Here is a 22,000-nt window from a genome sequence, read left to right as displayed (position 1 = left end):
AAGCCTCCTGGTACAAGCAAATAAAATCAGCAGTAAAGTGTATTATGAATACATGAATCACAGTGACATTCTCCATTCTGAACATTCTTATGCAAAGAAAAGGATCTGAAAGCAGAAATTGACAATGTAACCTGATAAAAAAATACTTTAAGTAACATATTAGATCTCTAGAAACTCGTAGAAGAGATGGCCAAAGATTTAAGATTATTATTACTCTTAAAGACTAAGCCAAAAAAAAAAAATTGCATTTAAAGCTAGTGGATGTCCCATGGCAGCAGGTCCAAAACTGTCATTCTTAAAATTCATGCAACATTCACCTGTGTTTCCTATATTCTCTGAAACTGGGTTCTTGTTTCAGAAAACAAAACACCAAACCCAATCGTATAGGTTAGCAAAGAATATCAGCACCTTGAGGCCCTGGAGATGTAGCACTGATGCTCCATGGGTTTTGGTTCCAGTTTACCAAGCGCATTTGAGTAGGCCCTTGCTTGTTTGTTTGGTGTTGCGCTGTGCTTTGCCCCAGGACCATTGCCCCTGTGGGTCACAGACAGAGAAGCAGGTAGAATGGAATCCACCCAGAGGATGAGCATGGACTTGATCCTCTTTCCTTACTTGCTAGTAAAGTCAAAGAAGGGCCTTTTTCTGTGTTCCTAAGAGCTTTCAAGTTTCTATCTAGATCCTCAATCTACTTTTTTCTTTTAACTCTTTTCATGAATCGAGTTGTTCACTTTCAAAAATAGTAATTGATTGTCCTTACTAAATGGGCTCTTTTGTCTTTTGAATGTGTCTGTTACTGTTTGCACTGACTCATCAGAGAAGCAGCAACCTGACGTTCTTTAGAAGCAGCTTCTACTGCAGACCATTGGTAGGAATACAGAAGACCAGGCTTCAGAGAACTCCTATAACAAACAGAGAAAAGGCTAGGTGTTGCTTTAGTGCATTCAGTTAGTGAAAATTAGTTTTGTTCATCACAATTTAGGCTCAAATTTTGTGTATTTCTTGCTCATTACACATTTGAAAATATGCATTCAGTGGTTGCCATAGTTTGGACATGGAAGTTCCCCCAAATGCTCAAGTGTTAAAAGCTTAGCTCCAAATCCATGCTACTATTGGTAAGCAGTGGGAACTTCAGGAGATGGGACCTGATGGGAGGTGTTCCAGTTATTGAGAGCATACCATTGAAGAAACTGTAGAACTCAGGTCTCTTTTCTGTTTCTCCTTTGAGTCCTAGTTGTAAGGTAAGTGGCTTTGTTTCACCACGTTTCCTGCCGTGAAATGTTCCCTTTCCATAGACCCAAAAACCTGCCAAGCCATTTCACCACAGACTGAAACTATGCAAACTCTGAACCAAAATAAACTTCTCCTTAACAGTTATCTCAGGTATTGTTTACAGTGATAGAAAGCCGACTAACATAGCTGTCTGTAGGAGAAATGTACACAGATATTAATAACATTTTATAATACTTAGCTTAAGAAATGAACACTGGAGAAAAAAAGTCACAAAAAACAAAAAACATTAAAGACTCCAATTTGTGTCCTCATGGGTTTCTGTGGTCAAGAATACACAGCATCCTATTAAGTGTGATCAGTTCCAGTCTTACAAATTAAGATGAAATTGTCCAAAGTCTTTTAAGTAACACAGTCTGAACTTCTTCAACATCCAGATAGTATTCAGTGACAGGTAGAAAACTGTGTCAATGGGAAACAGCTGAGTCCAAGTTTGTGATACAGTGCTGCTCTCAATCTTGCCCAGAGATGCTGCTCTCTGCAGTGGTGAGCCGTTAATGAAGAGACTCACAACTAGTCAAAGTGCTGAGACTAAGTGACTATTGAGTACTGAGCCTTAAATGGGAAATCTATGTCACCACCCACCACTACACACACACACCAAGGCTCAGGGAACATTGCAAAAGAATGGATGGAAAGGATGTAAGAGCCAGAAGATGGGGAGGGTGCTGTGAAATGCTGTCTTCTGGAAATGCCATGACCATTGCACTCATAAACTCATTGTGGTCATGGTCACCTGCACAAGATCAAGCCAACAAGATCATTCAACATTCCAAAAGGCAGATAATTGTCTCAGTGGATTACAAAAAATAAAATTAAATAAGGTGGTGCATGCCTTTAATTCCAGCACTCAGGAGGCAGAGGCAGGCATATCTCTGTGAGTTCAAGGCCAGCCTGGTCTACATAGTGAGTTCCAGGGCAGCTGGGGCTACAGGGAGATACTGTCTCAAAAAGACCGAAAAAAAAAAAAAGAAAAGAAAAATAGAGGGTATGAAAGGGAGAGAGGGTGGAACTTTAAGAAGTGGAAGGGAAGAGTTGGAGGTGAATATGATCAAGACACAACGTTCACATGTATGATATTGTCAAAGTATAAATAAAATAGAGTGTTTTAACAAAAGATATTTTATTACAAGAAAGGAGGATGACCAGAGTACCTGTGTTGGGCTGGGACTTCCTATCAGAAAGACCAAGCCTGCTGTTTCAGGACAATCAACACATCACACATGTTTCTCCTTGTTTGGAAGTCTGTCATGAAATGCAGTAGATATGGGTGGGAATTTTGATATAAAACCTCAAATGTCAAAAGATTAATAAAGAGGAAAAATTTGACTTAGATATGAAAATAAGATCTCTGTACTGCAAAAATACCTCATAGAGGATATGAAAAGGCAGCATCAAAAGAAACATGGAGGCCAGTGGTCATCTAAAGGGCTGATATCCAGTCATGAGGACTTGCCACAGAATAAAAGGAAACAAGTAGTCCAACAAGAAAGAAGAAATATGGTAAACTAGAGCTGTAGACATAAACTTAAGACCTGTACCAACGTGTAGAAAATATTCCACTTTCCTTATGGTCAAATAAATGTAAACACAATGAGACATCACTTTTGCTTCATCAGATTGGTAAAAACTCCATTATGTTTGAAAATAGAGCACCCTTAAAAGTTTGTTCTGAATGTTTAGGCATTAAAACAGATGTTTGTTGAGCTGGATGTGGTCCTGCATGCCTTTAATCCCAGCACTCAGGAGGCAGAGGCAGGTGGCTCTTTGTGAGATCAGGCAAGCCTGGTCTACGTAATGAGTTCCAGGCCAGCTGGGGCTGCAGGGAGACCTTGTCTCAAAAAAAGACCCCCCCCAAAAAAAAAACCAAAACAAAAATAGATGTTCCTTTAAGTATAACTTGTCATAATGAAAAATTAAAAGCTAAATGATTATCAATAAATTGTTGAATAAACTGTGGATGGTCCATATAGTAGGAAGACAAACACATCATTAGGCTGAATGAGGATTTGCAGATGCTGACAAAGAAACAAATCTCTGACATATTTTTAAATGTAAGGCACAAGTGGAAAGTAATTCATATAATTTCACTTTTAGATAAACACATACATATGTGTATAACTTTTTCTGTTTCTATGAACTTACTTTTCAACTGTATAGAAAATCTTTTTTTAAAAATTTAAAAGCACATTTGGGTTAGTTGGCAAAATGCTTACCTTGCATTCATGAGGACCTGAGTTCGATTCCCAGCACCGACATAAAAATAAGCGTGGTCTGGTGGTACATACTTAAAATCCCAGTGCCAGGGGCAGAGAGATAGATAAATCCCTGGGGCTCACTGGCCAGCCAGCCTAATCTGCTTAGTGAGCTTCAGGCCATGAGAGACCCTGTCTCAAAAGAGGCAGGTGGCACTTGAAAAACACCACCAACAGTTGTTCTTTGGCATCTACATGCACACACACTTGCTCGGGGGAGAGAGAGAGAGAAGAGAGAGGAGAGAGAGAGAGAGGAGAGAAACAATAAAATAGATATTGAAGCCAAACCCCACTGATGAAATAATAACTAAATGAATGCCCTGTGACTATCCTTATGCCTTTAAACTTGTTTTCATGTCAAGTAGTAGGCTGGCTCTAAAGAATTTACCCCAATCACCACCCTGAATTTCTCTATCACTGTCCACTGAAAGCTTCTCGTCTTTCCTCTAGATTACTGTCTGGACTCCTGGCTTCCACTGTTGACAACTTCCACCAGTCCATTCTCAATACATCAGGATAAGTAGCCTTCGCAACACTACAATGGTATCCGTATCATCACCTCTCTCTTCAATGGCTTCCTGTTCCACTCCAAGTGAAGTCCAAAATGGGAAACCTGCCCTATTTTGGCCTCCCCAGCTTTCTGACCTCCTGTGATGGCATACCATACTGCCTCACTCTGTTCTAGGCGCCTTGTCTCTGTCATCTGCTTATCAAGTAAGATTCAGTTTATTGTTCAAAATATTTTTGTTTGTGCTTTGCTCTTTTTCCAGAACACATTTCCCCACCTCATACCCTGCTTCTCCTCTGTCCTTGGTGAAGACACAGCTACTTTTCCTGATTCCACAGGACTTTCTTAGAGAGGATTTTCCTGACCTTCTTTACTATTTTTTTCTGTGGACTTGTCACAGTTGGAAATACATTAAGATCCTTTGCTTAATGTTTGCCTTTCTGTCAGAGTAATGTTCATGCAAACAGGAATCATATCTTCAAAATAAAACCAAAACATGTAAAATCATTTCTTAGCATGATACTTGATAGCGTAAAAATTATTTTAAATGAACGAAGACATGCTCCCAGCATCCTCTTGTTGACTTTTGCTTTCTAAAGCACTTCTTTAGCCCACTTCTGTAACTCATAATATATTCCACAGTAAACTAGAACCGAAGACCAAGTAGTCATGATACAAAAGCATTTCAGTTAAGGATCTAAACTTGAATTATGGGTGAGTAGAAACATCCCTGGATCCACTTACAAAAATAGGCTCTGCATTTCTCATTTGCTTTCCATCCATAGAAAAAGGGTGTTTCAACCCCGCTGAGCATTTGTGCTGCTAGAATCCCAGTTACCAGGGGAACCCAGCATCACCCTTTGTTAAATGATCCTGCCTTGACTCATATTTTATATCTGGTAGTTTAGCATTCATACCCTTTTACCTTTATAAATAGGACCCCAGATGATCTGTTCTTACACCCTCCAAGTTTAGAAGTTTCCCTTTGATGAAGGAGGTGGTAAGATGGAGAAGCACAGGAAAACCTCAACCAAAAATAATCTCCTGTGAAAGAAAGAAACAGAGAAGTCTAATCCTGTGCTCATGAGTCAAGTGCTCTTTGAATTTTGCAAAGGGTTTTATTAGTGTGCAAACTTGCTTCCCAAGCTCCATGTTACATTCGCCCTGACCTCATTTCCCATTTCCACCTGAAACATTTGTATGCGCATTTGATAGCAGTTCCAAAAGTATTTTATACTAGGTATTAATTAAATTTCTTTGAGTGGTGTACGATAGAAACAGGGTGCTATGAAAGGCAAAAATAATTACATTAAATCGATTCTAAGATAGCAAAGAAGAAGTGGACAAGAAATCACAGGAAGGATGGAGAAAATGCTATTCCAAATTTTCAGATCTTTCCTGAAGTGTTCCAGGATGAATGTGTGCTATTTTCTGCTGATTATAATTCTCTAGATGGCTCTAACCATACCTCTTTTTAGTGATGTTTCTATATCAATGTCCCATCAAGTATTACCAACCAGAACCACTTCCATGAATGGAGTAGGCAAAGAAGTCTTTGGAAAACACCTTAGTGGATTCTTATCACACAGACTGTGGATTCTGTTCAAACTCTTTATTTGTTGAAAGAGAACCCCAAAATTATAAGGGGACATTCACCAACATCTTGAAAAGGCTATATTCTTTATATGAATATTATACTTTTAGAATGGGATCATAGAATGCCATATTTTAACTTTGCCTAAATATTGAGATAGGAAACTGAGGCATATGCATGAGCCTATATATATCAGGGCGAATGCTGACCTTTAACAAATACAGCTTCATGTTTCTCCAGTGTCCTTCTAGACAGAAGAAAGGACATTTGCAAATACTTCTCTCCCTGCTCACACATTCAGATTTTCCCCAGCACCACTGAAGACAACCAGGACAGTCCCAAACTTGTAGCTCTCCCACCTCAGGAGCCTGTGTGCTGGGATGTAGGCATGTACCACTGTACCTAGCTTTGCCTCCTATTGCCTTTGTCCCTTTCGCTTCATCTCTCACCCCATTTCCTTTGTCACTGTACACTGTGGCCCTTACTTTATCACTCCAGTCTCAAAGATTGACGCTCACTGTTGTTCATTCTTCTTGCTTCTAGTCATTTCCTCCTTTGTCCATCTTGTATATACTACAAGATGACACTTCCTAAAACAGGAGTTTTACCAGAAAGATAATTTCTTAATAACCATGTACATTTCTTAGCAAAGTGGTTGGATTGAATGTTACCTCTGCTTTACTTTTTATAACAATAGATAGAAAACCAGTGGCATGTAATGAATAAACTGACCATTCTTTTTGTTAAACATTTCTCCATCATTACGATGGAAACGTGAACAATTGATTTGTTTTTTTTCCCAGCATGATATTCAGCAAAGACAAAACTGAATGAGCTATTAAATTGAACCTTCCTAACATTTTTCAATTTTTAGATGTGTCCTCAATGTGTCACAATATTTTAAGGATTTGCAATAAGAAATTCTCAAGGCAGTGTAAGAAAATTGAACATTTTTCTCTTCCCACAAGTATATTTCTTTTTAGCCTAGTACGCATACATATATATATGGATGCCATGGTAATGGTTCAAATAATTATTTATTCCCCCAATGTATACTTTATGAGTAGGACGTGCCAATGATTAAAAACCTGCTAAATCTCAAGACTGTGCTTGGGTGTGTAATTCATTTTTCTTTTTATAACTGTAACTTGACTACTTGAGAACTATCTTTTCCCAAGTAACTTTTGGAAAAGGAACGAAATGGTTACAAGAGAGTGGGCTCATAGACATGAGCTGAACAAAGATAACAAACGATTTTTCATCACACACTAATTATACAGTGGTTGGAAAGCCTGGGATGTGAGGCTGTCGGTGGAGGACTCTTCTCAAAAGTTTCATCATGGCAAAGAAAATGAAATAATGAGCATAGAAACATTTTGAAAACATTTTACATGCACACATATTTGGCTTTTTATTTAATAAATCATAACATTTCATTTCATTTTTTTATTCAGAACAGTTCAAAGTCCTGAAGGTCTAAAAAAGAGATTATTTGGAGTAGATGACTAAAAGTCAAAAGTAATTTTTTAACACAAAGTCTCCTGTTACATGTTTTACTTTCTAGAAGAATCTATGTGAAAGGAACCCTTTTCATCAGTGTCTACTCCTGTAATACCAATTGAAAAGATACATTTTGAATCAAATGCTTCCCTGACCAAAAAAAAAAAAAAAAAAAAAAAAACCAGTCATGTCTTAAATTATGGACACATTGGAGTGAAATCACACTTTTACAGAATTTTAGTGGTAGATGGATATTCATAACTATGAATTTAATTCTATGATTTGTCCTATGAAGTGAAGTTCTGTGATGAGGGAGGAAAGAGCAATCAAGGAAGAGTCTGTGTGCTGTGGCTCCAACTCCTGGATCAGTCAAATGCTTCAGAGACATGGTAAGTTCCAACTCCAAGTCTTCCAGGGCTTTACTGCATCTTGCTGGGTTCACTATAGTATTGAAGTTACTCCATTAACAAAGATGAAGAAAATCAAATAACACATTTCTATGCATTTACTGATTCCAGGAACTATTCTAAGCCATTTAATAATCACCACTGTCCTATTATATGCATACAATTATCATAAGAGAGACACAGAACAGCTCATTAACACACCAAAACTACAGTTACTGGATAGTAAAGCTATCAATTAACACAATATGTAGAAGAAATACATTATTTATTGCTATAACATAGTTAATATAAAATTATAAGATTAAAAATCAAATTTTGTTCTTAAAAACCAGTAATATATAAAATTCTGTTAGTGACTATTTCTTGTTTTAGAACCAAAATCATTAAATTTTCACCATTATGTATAGTTTGTTAATTTTAGTTTTCTGTGTCTCTGTGTATATTTGAGGGTGTTTGTGCCTGTCATGTGTATGTGTGTGTACACATGGGAGCATGCATGTGGAGGGTAGAAGTCGATGTTAGGTAGCTTCTTCAACCTTATTTTCTGAAAGAAAGAAGGTATTTCATTGAACCTAGAGCTCACTGACCTGGTTGGGCTGGCTGGCCAACAAATCCCAGGGATCTCTGCCTCCCCAGTGCTGGTATTACAGCACTGGGCTGGTATTACGGTGTGGACTGCCATGACCGGTTTTTATATCTATGCCAAGGATGTGGATTCAGGTCCTCATGCTTGAGTGACAACTGCTTCCTAACTGAGCCATGTCCTTAGGCACAGGAACACATTTCTAAATTTGAATATTCATGTGAAAGATTGCAGTTTTCTTGATGGTGTTTGCATCCCCAGTTTTATCAGTATGAGACTTGGAATATGTGACAGGAGCTTGACAATATCTATTGAATGAATGAAGAATTTTTATGTGCTATGAACATTGATTTGCAAATATAAGTATATTTCCTGTCCCAGAAATGTTGAAGGTTTTTATTAAGTAAAATCTGATCTAGAGTAATTCCTTTTGTTTCCCCAAATAGTACCTGATTTCAAAGATAGAGCTTACATAAGATTAAGCATTATAAGCATAGTTATCTATGCATATGTAAATTAAATAGGTCTGCATATAATCTTATTGTCTTTGTAAAGTACTATGCAATTAAGTTGCAGTTTTTGAATAAATATAAGAAACACTTATTACAAGATATTTTTTTTAATCAGATTTGTACTTTCAGCACAATTGCTTTTTTTCTGGTAACAAATCAAATTCCAATCTTTGGAATCAAACCAATTTAATGATTTGATCAATTTAAATCCACACACTTAGAAATATTTGCCAAGAAAGATATCAACACTGTTTTATAGTTAGCCTTTACCAGTCTCAGACATTTGACTGCTTTCTATGTTCCACGTGTCATTTTAACCAAGGAACATGCAAGCCAGTGACTCTACAAGTGCTGTTAACTAGTAGATTGTCAGTTTGATCCCTGCACAACCTATTACTTTACTCAGATTAGCTGGCTTGAGTATTTCTTGATTTCACTTAATTGTGTCCTATCCTAGGCATCTGGGCAGACTATAAGGTTACTGACTTTTAGATGATGGATTTTCTTACACAACCTTAAATACTAATAGTGTATTTCTAATCTCAATTCTAGAAGATCATATTTAGAAAACCAAATTTTACAGATATTCAAACAGCAACATTCAGTGTTGCTATGTGTTTCTTTTATTGGTCATTGGTATTTTCCTCAATAATATATTGTTTGGTACATGCATCTGGACAAACTGAAAAGTCAGTATTTGGGGATAGGTTGGCCAAGCTCTAATTTGCCTCAGGTTACACTTTGGATAATATTTCCCTAAGTCAAACAATGGCTGTATAGCCCCTCACTGTCTGCTCCATCCATCAACTTCTGCTTTCCCTTCTATCACTTCTACAGGTTCTGGTGACCGTGACAGAGGTGGTGGTTAAAAGCTCTTGGTTATCAAAACTCTCAGGGAGTACCTAAACTTCCTCTAGGCAAGTAACACATGAGAGAGTTGGCAAAATAATTTTATGTAAAACTTAAAGAGTCATTGGAGACACAATCAAGTCTTGCTATACATGGCTTGGGCATCAGTGATGGTGATGTGCCAGTGTAGGACCCTGCTGGGTCATTCTTGATGTTCCCTGTTTAAGTGGTTTTCTCCTTGGCTCCCAACCAGAACCCCAACATCTGCCACCTGAGAGAAAGTGCTGGAGCCCTGGAGACAACGCTTCTATTATTTAGAGCCATCCATCTTCTCTGATTTCCAATCATTTTTTTTTTCTTTATGTGTTCTTGTTTTCTTTCCTGTACCTAGAAATAACTATTTATGAGTTTATTTTTGTTTATTTTTTAGGCTAGATAAAGCTAAGCTAAGTAGATGTCAGAAAATTACCTTAGGGTCTGAGCGAATGAGAGTTGTAGACATTGACAGGTGAGCTTCTTAATGAGATATGAGACACAAGATTTGTTTAGATTCCCTGGGTGGTAAATTTCAGGATTGTAGTGGCTGCCTTTTCCAAGACTTAAGAGTTCTGACAACTATTCTAGATGAAAGGGCCTATTAACCTTCATTTCATCTTTTTGGTATGAGTTTTCTTTATCAGGTTTGGAAAATGTTTTTCTTGTATTAAATATATATGATCTAGATCTGAAAAAAAAAATGGCTTCCCATGTTCCAGGGAAAGATCTCTCAGACAATGGTAGAAAGTCAACCTGCTCTTCCTGGTGGCCCAAGCCAAGGGGACCTTGGACTATTGGTAAGTGTGTACTTTATAAACAGCACCATTTTGTCTCCCAGAAATTCCTGCCCTAGTCCCATTGAGTAAAACCCTTACATAGAAAAGGATGGATCGGCCATAGGTCATTTTGCACATATTTCAGAGCTCATAGATGTCTGCTGGTCAGTTCACCACAGGGTCTGGGTGTGCTCCATTAGCTATGCTGTAAGGAATGCCACTTGCTCTTTGTGTTCTGTGAGTCAGAACAATAGGCCACTCTCCTCGGGAATAGCTGCTGATTCCTTCAAAGTTCAGTCAGAGCCCACATGTTCCCCCTCTGAATAATGTATGAGTTTGATTCACTCATGTGCTGCTAATCTAGCATGGAGGAAACTTCCAACAGTCTCTGCCCTCTTGTCTGATGTCACTGAGAAACCTCACCAGTTCAAACAGGAAGATCTTGTGATTGGATTTTTGGCAGATGTTGTGATGAAAAGACAGGAGTGGGTGCTCAGAGAAGCACATGAAGGCAAGCAAGTAGCATCCAGTTGAAGTCTTCTCACTTCACGGGCTCCTGCTATACAGAAGGATCAACCTTGAACACCACAGTGAGCTAAGCACTCTGTTAAGGAGACTTTGCCTACATTGTTCCCAATCAGTGACTAGCTCTCAAGCCTTTTTGTTCCAAGATGGTACAATGATAATAACCTCTATTATTTACCTGTATGCTATTCCTGAGACCATAATAGCAATGACCATAAAGTAGGTGGTTTTAAGCAGCAGAAAAATTTTCTTTCACATGTCTAGAAGACAAGCCTAAAATCAAGGTGATGGTAGTGTTCCTCCTGGTGTTTCTGGGGTTAGACACTCTCCTTGCCTATCTCAGCTGCTGGGGGCTTAACTCTTCCTGTCTCCAGGCAGTTTGCTTTCTGATGCGTGTGCATATGTCTTTTTTAAAAGTTACCAGTCAGTGAATCTAGGGCCCACTTGAATCCAGGATGACCTCATCTTAACTAACTAGACTTCTAAATAAAGTCATGTTTTGAGGTTCCAGGATGACCTAAATTGGGGGAATGTTATTCAAGGGTAATCTAAAAGAGATAGAAAGTGACCCATAATTTATAGATATCTAGGTTAGTTTCTAGAAATGTCTAAGAACTGTGCTTTATGCCTAAACATTAAGGAGGAGGAGGATAAGGAAAGCTTTGTTGGTCACTTTCCCCTTGTTCAGGAAAAGAATATCTCCTTGCTGCATACCTGTGAGTATCCTAGATATACAGCCCCCTCCTCCAGACCTGCCATCAGACCAACACCTCAAACACCCTTTTCTCCTAAGCTATTTTTCCCAGAGGAGATTATTTCTTCAAAATAGAGTTTTATGGATTTAGTACATCTTGAAATTCTGTAAGATTCACTTTCCCAGGATCTGTAGATTAGAAAGGCAGGAATCAGACAGAGAAAATCATAAAATCTTAATCATTTGAAAGAAATTAAGGGGTAAGATAGGCAGTCTTTTATGAAGACGTCACTTTATCAGTTAGCTCCACAGCTCCATACACAAGAACGACAAGGAACAAAACACAAGATATTTGCTTAGTGGATTTCTACCAATTAGAAAAGTGTATTATGGGATGGAGAGATTGCTTAGTGACTAACAGCACCTGCTACTCTTTTAGAGGACCTGTAACATCAGCTCCAGGGATCTGATGCCCTTGTCTGGTCTCCCCCTACAGTCCTTATTTTACATTTTTCAATGTCATTCATTGGTTGTGGCAAATGAGCAGACACTTCAGGTAGAGTTGTGAAACTTGTTTGCAGAGAGCAAAGTGATACTCAGGTCAGCTCACCGAAGTCTCTTTCGAAGACAGTGTCTCCACTTTCATAATCTCTGAATATCCAGTAAACAGTCCAGGCAATCCGGATAAAGCTGGTTGGGCAGGGGGCATAATGCTCACTGGAGGATCACATGGAGAGCGCTGCAATGAGAGAGAAAATAGTTACTACGTTCTCTGCCGAATCTGCTCGTGCACTTCCTAAGTTATTCCTCACACTAGCAAAGATTTATTCTACCTCTTTTTTTCTAACAGATGGGCAAACTAGGGCCAAGAAAGGTTAAGCAGTTCAGCTGAGATCAACGGTTAATGAGCTGGAGTCTGAACCCATGAGACTCGAGAATCTGCACTTACAGTTGTCCAGTAATGGGCCTCAGAAGAGTGATATTTCCATTGCACAGGTGAGGAATAATTCTTCCTGTCTTCTGTTGGTTAGGTGCCTCACCTTCTGAGATGATTACATTGCACAGTCATAAGTTCTTATTAGGTTTTGAGATCAGAGATGGTGTAGAACGCTCAGGACAAAGCAGCACTGAGCGACATTAGCTGAGGTTCACAAGTTCTGACAGGCAACGCTATGCTGTCTGTGAAGCATTAGCTCACTGGAATGTACTTATCTGTTCCTGGCACCCGGCCATGCTGTGTGTTTTCCATTTTGCTCACCTCATTTCAGATGGGTTTGTTTTATTAGGGGAAATGTGTGAGTGGGTAATCCTTAACATGAAAATAGAACCTGGGGCTGTCTATGACATTGCAGAAGTTCATTTGTGGCCCATGGATGTACCCACAGATATATAGAACACACTGTAAAAACCTCAAAACAATGCACATTGCTTGGAAGGAATCTGTCAAATAATTGTATTACTTCTCAAGTGCCAGCAAGTTGGAGGCCAGTGCAGACTTAGCTTCTGGGGTTACAATGCTGTGGGAATTGACTCATGTAGACAAACCATCCTGGACCCAAGCTCCTTTCAAACACACATGTCAACAGTATTTATTTTAATACTAACTTCAACTTTTCTGGCAAAAGCACTGTTTTAAGATAACAAGAAAATAAAGTAACAAAAATGTAGGCATAATGAAATCAGCATGGAAACAAACTCGCAAAGTTAAGTAGTCCCAGGGTCATTTCATCTTCTGTGCCACATAGATGTGCTTTCGAGATATATATGGGTGATATATATATATATATATATATATATATATATATATATATATATATATCCTCTAAAGGACGTGAGAAATAAACATCCCTCAACTCAAGGAAGTTATGGTATAAATATCACAAAACTAAGACAAATCTGATCAATAATTCTCTGAACTAAGACTCTATTTCATAGCCACATACTCAACATGAATATATTCCCTCTGACACAGGCATTATTTATAAATTCTGTTCCAGCATAACAGAGTTTAGTTGAAGAAGCTAAACTGAATTATGAATTTGTTTGGCCTCTGGGTGGGTTCTGTGGTATCCCAATGGAAATGACAGGACTACAAGAGGAAACTTACGTGTTTGAGGAAGGCATTGCTGCTATTTTAATGTGTAGAGATTGCTGAGGATTTCTGAACTGCAAACACATTTGGCTCAAACATCAAGTCCTGCCTGTTACACTTATGATTGTCCAGGTTGAGGCATTGAATGTTCTTCCCTTTTACCACCTTCCCAGTCTCACTCAGCACTGGCCTCGCCAGCTCCAGGATTCCGAACCTGACTTATAGGATAAAGGTCAAGGCTATAATATTCTAGTGTCAAGAAACTCTCCAGAGTAGGGCAACCTAAGATGCCTTGGTCTATGATTAGCTCTGTCTCATACCTTTTCTATGCTAGATGCCAAAATGATAGCTCTAAAATGAAATGCCTACAAACCATGAACTCTTTTACTTGGCATACAAAGAACTTCAAGATTTGGCCACTGCCCAAATGTCAAGCCTCATATGTCATTTCCTGCCTTGCTCCTTGCAAGCCAGTGACACTGAACTCCTTAGCGTTCTCAGAGTGTACCGGATTCTCCGCCTTGCACATCTCTTCTGCCTTTATTTAAGACACATGATTGCAAGGATCACGTATTAGTTACATTTTTGTTCCCATGATAAAACCCTATGACTGAGGACACTTCTAGGAGAAAGAGTTTACTGGGCTTACACTTCCAGAGGGATAAGAGTTCATCATAGTGGGGAGCATGGTGGCAGAGGCAGCTAGAGCAGGAAGCCTAGAGCTCACATGGAGCAGGCAGAAGAAACAGAGACAGAGCACCAGTTTTCAGTTACACACTTCCTCCTGCAAGGCCACACCTCCTAAGACTTCCCCCAAAAGCACCACCAACTGACCAAGTATTCAAATAGTTGGAGCCTATGGGTACACTCCTTGTTCAAACCACCATAGGCCACTTCTTACCAGTTTTCAACCTCTGCATCTCGGATAGTATCTGGTGTAGGTAAGGCTCACTGTGCACATGAATGAAGGAGTGTCTGAATGTGGCATAAGCAGACTCTTCTGATGAATAAAAGAAAAGTTCAGTGTTTAGGAGGAACAGATTTTAAGGACTTGAGTTGGGTATACAGGGTAATTTTTCAGTATGTCTGGGAAAGCATACTCTGCTCAGCAACTAACCAACTAGAAAGAATACTGTGTGGATGACTGAAAGACACATCCCAGCTACTTAGCAACAATTTCTTGGTGGTGAATTATTGAGAGGTATCACATATCACATATCCTGTCCAGAGTTACCTATGAATGCCCATGAACATCAACTCATAAATGTCCCCTCTTCAACCAATTGCTGCTCCCCATGACTTCTATCAGGGCTTTGTAAACTCCTGGCCCTTTTCTCCTGGAGACATTTTGACATGATCCCACTCCATAGGTATATAAAATAGGCATAAAAATCAAAATCTACTGATTAAAAGTAATAAAAATTATTTTAGAACAATTCTTTGGTGTGCATATAATTTTACCAATTATTAAACATGAAACAAATTTACATACTAATATGATAATGATAAAATGATGAATTCAAAATGAATTAAATCTTGGCTGAATATTTGATGCTTCAAGATGTAGAACAACTTCAATGTTTTTCAGAACTCATCAATAATTTTTTCCAATTAGTTTCCTTTTTAGTATGCTTAAAGCAAAAAGGTGAATGTATTTCATGCTTCTGTGTGGAAGGGTAAATCAGTAAGAGGTGTTATTTGGAACCTATAAAATAATTTGATGGTTATTTAGATCCCCTCCTCTGCCCCCACCTGCCCTCATTGATCCCCTGCCAATTTAATGTGCTCTATTTAATGTGCTCTATTGAGTCGATTTGTGTCCCCAAAAGTCCTTCACTGTGAGGCCATCCACTGAAGCCTGGCTAACCTATCAAGAGTCTCATGGTTGGAAGAAACAGTCTCTGCCCCTCCCAGAGCCATCTGTTGACACAGTTTCCTTAGGTGGGGTTGGAGCTTCTCACCCACTTCCTCAGGTCTGTGCTGGGATATTTTCTGGTTTGAGTGTGCATGGGGATTGTACGTGCTGTCACTGTTGCTGTGAGTTCATATGAGCAACTGACTAACTGTCTGGAAAACTCTGTTTCCTTGTGGTCATCCACCACCTCTGGCTTTTACAATCTTTTTACCACCTCTTCCACAGTAATCCCTGAACTTTGGGGAGCAGAAATTTGATATAGGTGTCCTGCTCAGGGATAAGTGCTCTGCAGGCTCTTTTCTCTGTATGTTGGCCAGTTTTGTCTTTCTGTGTTACTATCACCTGTTGCATAAAAAAACTTCTCTGATGAGAGTGGAGAGATGCATTAATCTATAGTTATAACAATAAGCCATTAAGAGTCAGTTTAGTATGATAACTATTTAGTAGAAAATTAGTATTGGGCTCTCTACTGTGTCCTGGGTCCTGTTTAGCTTCAGAGAACTGATTAATATTTTGATTTTATACTCATCAGTGCCAAAAATGCCACTTTGCATAAATAGTATAAAATGGTAGAAGTGCGTTTAGGGTCATTTCAGAAATTGTCAGAAATTCTGTCCTAATACCAAATCAAATTTCAACCAATGATTTTTTTTTTAATGAAACTCAAATCAGCAGCTCAAATAGCAATTTTCAACATTCTAAGATAAGATACTTCAACAAATTTTAATTTATGAGGAATGGCAGCAGGAAATTTTTTAAAGCCTTTAGTTTCTGCAAACCACTGTGCTTCAGTAAGAGCAGAAAACTTCATATACACATCAAAAACAGTGTAATTCATAGCACACAGCAGTTTTGAGTCTGAGCTGAGATGTTTTAGGGAGCATTGGTTTGCATGGTGAGGTAAGGGCATGCACCATGTTATGCGCACATGTGTGTTCAGAACCAAGGCCACAGTGAAGTCGTGATGCAACACAGATCAGCATTGCCAGGATCACCTTGGATTCATTATGCACGTGATTTTGAGTTACTCTTTGGTCATTGCACATTCAGAAAACTTTCATTGTTGCCGAACTTTTCACAGCCCCCACAATGACTTCATGACCCCTGATTTGAGAGACTGGAACCTAGGCAGTGACAGAGAGGTAGGAAAGTAAAGTCAAGAGCACAAACTCAAGGACCAGACTGCCTTCAACTGAAACCTGACTTTACTCACTACTTTCCTGTTACTCTGGAAAACCACCCTGATCAAAGCAACTTATAGAAGAAAGAGTTTACTTGGCTTAGTGTTCTAGTGAGATAAGAATTCATCATGGTGTGGAGGCATGGCAGGAGGAAGCTGGAACAGACAGCCGAGGACTCACAACTTCAAGCAGGCACAGGAAACAGAGAGAGACAACCAGCAGTGGGCAAGGCTATGAACTCTCAAAGTGGACCTCAGTGTTGTGCTCCCTCCAGCAAAGCCACACCTAAACCTCTGCAAACAGTGCCACCAGCTGGGACCAAGGGTTCAAATACTTGAGGCTATTTTGTCATTCAAACTACCACACTGACTTTACCATATACTCTCATTGCCTTAGTCTTCATATCTGTGCAATGGGGACACCAATAACAGCTTCTTCAGAAAGCTACTATGAAAATGAACTAACAGGTATGCACAATAATTCTAAGGAAACGTACTGCTCACATCATAAGCTGCAAATCAGAGTCATTATAATTATGATTTTGATAAAAAAATCTATTATCTTTAAATTTGTTGATTTTGTGTGTGTGTGTGTATATCACACAGAACATCCCAAACCATCTTATTCAACTATACATCCACTTCCCAGATGGCACCCTCCCATAGCCTCCCTCCCCCCACTAGAGCCCTTACACTCTGATATTGCTGCTACTGTCCGTTGTCTTGTCGGCACCCCAGCCATTCCCCACTACTTGTCCATCTGGTGAATCTAGTCAGCCTATCTAGAGGTCTTTGTTTTAGGAAGGTCAGCTGTTCCTCATCTAGCAGCAATCAGTTGTCAATATTCCTTTAGATAAGATTGGGGTGTGTTGTTCATTTTCCCAGTTCTATGCTGGGTTACTATCTGGGAGTCCCTTTGGCCACCGTGGCCAATAACTCAAAAGAAGGTATCTCCTATCTGGCATTGTTGCTTGTTATGTAGCCTTTAGCTATACACATGGACTCTTAAAAAATTATATTGGCCCCTTTATTCTTTAATTATACCTTCCTTTTGGGTATTTAAGGCCATACAATTGGCCCAGATAAACCACTTTATTTTTACTCTTAAGGCTGTTTGAGGATCTGTTCCTCAGGGGTCACATGGGCTTGGGAGGAGTCCCTGGCTCCTTTCTTTTACCAGTTCCGTCTATGTGAAGATAAGGCAAAGGTCCTGCTTGACCATGGTTGGCTTCACTTGGAAGCATGGAGGAAATGATTCCTCTGTGTTGACCCTCCTCTTTATAGACTGGACACTGGTTCAAGTCCATCTGGTGGGGTCTCCTCAGCCTCCTTGATCAAGAGGACAGGTGACCCACCACCATTACAAGACATTTTGACAGATGCTCATAGTCCCCTGGAACTAGTCGACCTAGGAGGGCAAGGAGCATAACCTGTCCTTTATTTCCCCCTGACCAAATTATTATAGGCCTCACAGTATGTCTGTTAAACATCCAAGAAGGTTAGTTCCACCAGTCTGGTACTTTTAATTACTGTGTGTCATCTAGTACTGACTCTGACTTGCAATGAACAGCTTTCTTTGAACACTCTTTCAGTATTGAATAAATATGGTTGTTCCTTTGGTACTATCCTGGGGTTGGACTTCCTGAGTTTGTCCCTGTCAGGTATATGGTAAAATTGAGAGACTGAGACAGAGAAAGCTCCATTCAAGGTGGCAGAACCTTCTAAGGGAGTATCAGTATTGTTACAACCTAAGTCTCCTGCCAGACAAACGAAATTCCTGTGACTGGTACAAGTCCCCCAGGGCCAACATCTAATAGTCATGAGAACAGGTGCTCCATGAACCAGTGCTCATTCTCAGAACTGCCTCGTCAAATTCCCAGCCATGGGAGTACGCATCAGGAAACTGAAGGTTTTGGATCTTAGCTAGCACAATTTACAGAATCTGCTATTGTTTGGAAGTTTAGAGTTTCATCCATTGGGCCTGTGGACAGTTTGCTTAGAAAACCATCTGATTTCTGAGAGTATAAAATATCATAATTGAATCAGGTGTGGTGGTACACACCTTTAATCCTCAAGAAGCAGAGGCAGGTAGATCTCTATGAGATCAAGGCCAATCTAGTTTACATAGCAAGTTCCAGGCCAGCTGGGACTGCTAGAGAGACCCTGTCTCAAAATAAATGAAATAAAAATTGGAAATGATCTCCCTTGAATGTCTGTTGTTGGTTGTAGGGCCAGGTGTTCTTGCCTTAGCTGCATTCTCAAGCACATATCTAGGCTGCATTATTTTGGGTTATGTGTCAAGGTTTCTATATGTCTTCTCCTTAGCTTGGTGGTATTGAGTTTACATTATGGGGCCTTACATAAAATACGTCCAAGAAAGAAGACAGAGAATGAATTATAAATCTATAAATGTAATACTGCCAAAGAATGTCTGTGCCAGCTTCAAATTCAATATTCTCTCTTTTTTATAATTCTACCTCTGAGTCCCTGAAGTCATTTTCCTGCTTAAAATGTTTTCTTCTGTGTTTTCCAAAAAAAAAAAAAGAACAAAACCAACTCGAACTTGTTCATTCTGAGCTTATTAATAACCTCATATTTTAGCAGGAGAGCAGTGTTCTGACCATTTGGTTAGAGTTTTATGCATATACTATCTTTTCTTATTATTTACATAGGTTCAAATAATTTTGACACATTGGGATTCCTCTTGGTTGAATCTAAAATCTCATCTTGTATTATAAATACCTAGAAAAACTGAGTAGAAGTGGGAGCTATAATCCCAGGATAGATTTTGCCTATTATATACTATCATACCCATTCCAAAAAGTTATGAAAGAACAACTGGTAACCTAAATAAAATTTGGAATCAAGGTGGCTGGATATTAGATTGTATTTAATAATGAACAGGGAAAATACAGATAGATGTTTTAGCTAAAGCTAACTAAAAGGAAAAAAGCTGCAGAGAATTGTGGTCAAACCATGTTCTCCCTCAGTACAAAATTGGAGGTAGGAACTCAATAACCTTTTGCTGTTGTTTCTTTAAGGAATATTTCCTTTAATAGGATCCTTGGTTAAAAAGAAGTTCCTGATATTTTTTTCAACTAAAGCTAGTATCATTGCTACATTTATACAAAACAAGCTTGTGAACCCCAACCATTTGGATTATGAAAAATAATATGATTTTATTTTATTTTTAATTTTTTTCATGTATTTATCTGTATATTTCATTTATTTAACTGTATATTTTGCCTGTACCCTTGTCATGCAATGCTAGAAGAAGGCATCAGATCCCCTGGAACTGGAGTTTCAGACAGTTGTTAGTTGCCCTGTGGGTACTGGGAACCAAACCTTGTTCCTCTGGAAGAGCAGCCAGTACTCTTAACTGCTGAGCCATCTCTCCAGCCCATGTTTTTATTGCCTACATCGACTGTCCATACAAAGTTACCTCCCGAACAAATGGTACACACATAAATATATCAATTTTTTTAAAAATTCTACCATTTTACCATTAAATAAGGCTTTATTGTTAATTACACAGGCACTAGAACTGTGTATTTGTAAAAATATACATTTTCCAGACACTTTCTCTTTACACAAATTCAAAATCCAAAAGATCATGGATAAATTCTCTGCCAACTCAATTGGACTTTGAATCACTTTATTTTTGCAAATTAGGGTAATGCCAAGATTGAAAATTCCTGCTGTAGAAAACAAATCACGGTGAGACTAACAACAAAATATCTGGGACACTTGGTTTGACCAGCCAAATTCCTGTTCCATCCTGGATTCAAATGAAGCTAAATCCAGAAATCTCAAGTCCACAGTGGACATTTTCACTTGTTTATTCTAAAAGTAACTAAAACAAGACAAATCAATTCCCCTGATTCTTCCTGGCTAAGCCACAAAGGAGTTCCAGCTCAAGTACATATGGGGATTGAGCGGTCAATAGGAGTTACTCCAAAGTCAGTAAGAAAATATGGGTTATTTCACAGTGTCCAAGAATAATAAGCCATTTGCAGAAAAAAGAAAACAAAGTTGGATATTGATTTCATTCATTAAATTATTTTCAAGGCTAAAATATACATTAAAAAGAAAACATGGGTTTTTTTTTTAAAGCAACACTAAATGAGAAAGGTTGTTAAAATGTATGTGTGTGTGCATGCGTGTGCGTGTGCATTCATGTATGTGTGTTTGTGTTCATGCACTTGCTTTGGCAACACAGCTACTAAAATTGGAACAATACAGAGATAACTAGCCTTACACTAGTGCAAGGATGACACACAAATTATTTAGTGAAGCATATTGTTTTTGAAAATCTATATATTCATATATATATATCATATACATTCATATCTATATGGATATATGAGGCAGGGTCTGGCACCCTATGTAGCTCATTTGGCCATGAGCACCAAATCCTGCTGCTTCAAAGTCTCAGTTGCTGGGATTAGAAGCCCATGCCATAATGGCTGTTTCAAACTATATTTAATATTTCATGACTAATAAAATGATGATGAAATGAAAAATTATATATGTTACATTTTGTATAGTAAGGGATTGTTTTTAATCTTATTTAAAATCATGAAGTCTTCAATGTATAAAAAGTTTTGTCACACTAACAATTAGGAAATGAAATGAGGAAATAGCATAGAGAATTAATATCTATAAACATATATACTTTTAGAAATGGAGTTAAATATATTAAAACAAATTCCTTTAAACTACACAATTTCAAATTAATTCTTTGTTAAAAGATAATATATTTTGCCTAGTAGTCTACAAAATCTTTCTGATTGTAGAGTTTTTAGAAGTCAAGGACACCCACTATAGAAATCAGTGTGTCAGTCAATGAAAAAGCTAAAAACACCATGTGACCCGATTTTATACTCCTGGGCATATACCTAAAGGACTCTATATCCTGCTACAGAGATACTCACACATCTTCGTTCACAGCTAGCAAATGGAATTAGCCTAGATGTCTATCAGCTGATGCGTGGATAATGAAAATGTGGTACCTAGACAAAATGGAATTTTATTCAGAAGTAAAGAAAATGACATTATGAAATTTACACACAAATGGATAGAACTGGAAAATATTTTACTGAATGAGGTAACCCAGATCCAGAAGGAAATATGCCACATTTTCTTTCATATGTGAGTCCTAGTTTCAAATTTTTTGATTTGTGTGTTTAACTTATAGCACCTGTAGAGGCCAGGATGATAAGACTCTGTTGCTGAAAATACCACACATTTTGACTGCAGGACATAGGGAAATCAAGCTGGAACTGAG

At 38.5% G+C, this 22,000-nt stretch overlaps 1 non-coding gene across 1 annotated transcript; it reads left to right on the top strand.

Moving 5' to 3' along the window:
- Positions 1 to 20,915: 20,915 nt before the first annotated feature.
- Positions 20,916 to 21,020, top strand: LOC115068774. Its single transcript, XR_003848122.1, has one exon. It is a non-coding gene; the product is annotated as a U6 spliceosomal RNA (small nuclear RNA).
- The last annotated feature ends 980 nt before the right edge of the window (positions 21,021 to 22,000 follow it).

The sequence above is a fragment of the Nannospalax galili genome, unplaced genomic scaffold (genome assembly GCF_000622305.1).
Source record: "Nannospalax galili isolate Female #2095 unplaced genomic scaffold, S.galili_v1.0 scaffold87, whole genome shotgun sequence".
Classification (NCBI taxonomy): Eukaryota; Metazoa; Chordata; class Mammalia; order Rodentia; family Spalacidae; genus Nannospalax; species Nannospalax galili.
This window is presented reverse-complemented; position numbering and strand designations above follow the sequence as displayed.